This window comes from Vicia villosa, linkage group LG6, assembly GCF_029867415.1.
Source record: "Vicia villosa cultivar HV-30 ecotype Madison, WI linkage group LG6, Vvil1.0, whole genome shotgun sequence".
In the NCBI taxonomy this organism is placed as follows: domain Eukaryota; kingdom Viridiplantae; phylum Streptophyta; class Magnoliopsida; order Fabales; family Fabaceae; genus Vicia; species Vicia villosa.
In genome coordinates, this window is record NC_081185.1 from 13525878 (window position 1) to 13529495 (window position 3618).

Here is a 3618-nt window from a genome sequence, read left to right on the forward strand (position 1 = left end):
AGGACCCTCTAAAATTTGGGGCCTGTGTTGTAGAATCTCTTGATGCTGTACAGGGCCGGGCCTAAGCATGCATATCAGTTTTCTAATCAACACTAACCTACAACATGTTGATTATACATATCAGTTTTTCTTCAAATTGTAAGAGTATTGTTCTTTTTTCCTTTTCTTTTTTACGATTTTGAGTGGGGATATTTCATAATAGCTAAAGGAAAAGAAGAACACCATAAATTATAGAGGTTCAATCAAAAATAAAAAGGACTTTCTCCTCTCCCCAAGAACTAGTTTTGAGAGTTTTCAATAAAGTTGAGAGCTTTTAATAGGATGTAATCACAAAACACTTCATACAAGAAAAGATGGTTGACCTCCAACCAAACAATACACCACTTCGGTATATGGTAGTTTGAGTCTTCTCTTCCACACTGTAGATTGAAGCGGGTAATCTTCTCTCCACAAACAAGAATCTTGGAGCGATTACTCTTCAAGCTTCTTAAATTTTGCGAGCTTTTATCACAAGCAAATCTTTAACCTGGTCTTGGTTTTACTGGGCTTACCAAGAACCTATGATATTAAAATACACGCTAATCTTGAACCTAAACTAGGGTTTGATCACACAATCACCAAACCAAAACTTTTACGGGTTTAGCTTCTAACCCAAACAAAATTACCTAAATGGATATTATTCAACCAAGGTATAAAAGTAAACCCTTAGTGAATTTTATAATTCTACCCTTCTAGAATTACAACTTATTCTCACTCTCAAAAAGATTTTCTCGCAGAAGCACTTCACCCTGAGAGAAAGTAAACAAAAGTTTAGAGAGAGAGAGATAAAGACACACACACACACACACACACAGAGAGAGAGAGAGAGAGTTGTGTCAAAACACGATTCTAGAAGAAATAGAATGAGGGAAAACACCTCTACTTATAGGCTAGAGGCTGGCTCAAAAAAGAATTTTAAATAAATGTATTTTATGACAATTTAATCGATTGGCACTTGTTTACAATTGATTAGAAGTTTAAAATATAATCCATTGTAAGTATAAAAAAGGAAGGAAAAGATATATAGTTATTTCACAACATTAGGGTGGTGTCCTAATCGTTAGGGGTCAATTTTGAACTGAGCTAATCGATTATACAAAAGTGCTAATCAATTAGATAAGTTAAAGTTTTGCCTAATTTTAAGAGCTCCTAATTTATTTGGCACAACTTCAAGAAGATTTTTAAAATAATTTCTTTAGTAAAAACAGTTTGAAAATATATTTTAGTGTGTGTGTGGTTTATCTACGTGCTTTACGGTAAAGCCATTTTGTATTACAATTGTTTCACTCACTGCTAAATTAGGAGGGCTTCATAGCACTTCAAGATTTTTCCAGATGCTTTCTCTTTAACAGGAACTTGCTTAAGTAGCTAGAGGTGAGGATTTAGTCACATTCCATTTGATTGCCATCTTCGGATAGTCAAGTTCATCAGATCCTAATTATTAGGTTTGCATCTTAATTCGCTTAACTGTTTATGCTTAATTTGTTAGAAGAAGTTAGTTGTCGTCATCAAAAGTTAATGTCCTTGTTAGAAGCACATCCCCTGCAAAACAAGCTTCCACGTGTATAACATACATTCTAGTTTAAGGGTGGGTGTTAAATGCAATTATCCCCTTAAGTTTTATGTTTTAAGTTAGTTATTTTTATTAACAAACGCATCCTATTTTATTGGGTTTAATTTGTTACAAGTATTGGGCCTATTGTGTATAAATAATGGGCTCTACCCCTTGGACAGATAATGAGAATTAGGGGTTTCTTTTCTCACCCTTATGTGTGCTCCCTCGCCATCGTTAAAAGCCATATATGCTCCTAGAATCCAGAGATGCATCTCTGAACGCAACTTTTTCACACAGTCTTTAGCGCTAATGGATGTAAAACCCTTATTTTATTAAAAATATAGTTTGGAGATGCATCACCGGATACTTCCAAATAATACACAGAGTTGCATCTCCGTAATGTATCTTGTTAGTTCAAACTAAAACAAACCAATGTGAAACGCCTTATTTTAACATTTAGCCCAAAGATGCAACTCCAGAAGATGCCTGGTTAATTCAAACCAGAAACAACTAGGAAAAATAGTAGAATGAAAAAACAACATAAATTAACATCAAAACAATCATCACATAGATAATTGTTAATGTTAACATAAACTTAATATTACATTCTATTATAAATGGGTGGTTCAAGACGTTGCTACATCCTTAAAATATCTTTGGTTTATCTTGCAATCGTCACATCCACTTCAATTGGACCCTCTGTCGAGTAACGACAAAATGTACTTACATAAACTTTAAATTCTCATTTGTCTTCAGTTCAAGCAAAGTGAACTTCATTTTCCCTTTTTTGTCAATTGAGGGTGAATAATACTCGAGCTTGAAAACTCTCTAATTTTTTGGATATCATAGAAGAGTCTTCAGTTTGGATTTTAGATTTATGAGAAGTATGTCCTTGCAGACCCTAAACTAAAGTGGGGAATTTTTTCCATTGAAATACACAAATGTAAGAAATGGATGTGTATTTATTCGGGTTTTTGTAAATAAAATGGAATGAGAGACCCTATCTTTAGAAGTTTTAGATCACTAAGGACTTATATCATGACACATTCCATAGTTCCATCTTAGGATATGCCCTATTTTTTTTTCCAAAAATAAGGTGTTTATAGAGATGCACATCTATATGCTCCCTTGTTTTATGTTTTATTATTAAAAAGTGTGTCCAGATATTTGAAACATTTAGAGGTCTTTTTCGTTTCAAAGACGCTAGTATGTTTTTTTGGCACCACCATGTTTAATATTGAAATTCTGGTATGACAGAATTCAGATGTCCTATAGAATGTCAAGACATCTGGTCTGTTACAAACAACATACGCAAGATATTGACAGTTAAGAACAAATGCTGAAAAGTAAAGTGCACACAAGAATTGTTAACCCGGTTCGGTGAAATCACACCTACTCTAGGGGCATACCAAGCTAGGAATGAAGTCCACTATCAGCAGTATTAATTTAGAGCTAAACTAGTCCCAAGTTTACAACCCCTCACTTAATCCCTACCCAATGACCCTTCTACCTAGGTCCTCCCTAGATTTGGAATATCCCCATCCCACTTCCAATCATCGCAATGATGTTCTACAATTATCCAGTCCCAAGAGCTGTAGCAACAGCCTAATATCCACAATCCTGTATCCACATAATAGAATACAGACCTCCATGATATGGAGACACACTCCTATGTTGGGAAAGAAGCCGCACTTCCCTTCATACTCAGCCTTGACTCTAGACTAAGAACACATACTTGGAGTTGCTTAAAAGCTTCTTCCATGAACAATACTCAACTCATTACCTAAAGGCTTATGAGTGAGAATACGATGACCATCCCACAAACCGGGTGGCTCATCAACCAACACAACCCTTATAATTTACATGATGGCTGGCTTGGCTTTTTAGGTTATAATGCTTCTATTTATAACCTATTACCCAACTAGTTTTGGGCTTCTAATTATAGCAAATATGTTTTTACAAATCTCCAAAAGATTCTCCTACAAAATAGGTCTTCAATCAAATGTTCCTAATTAATATCCAAA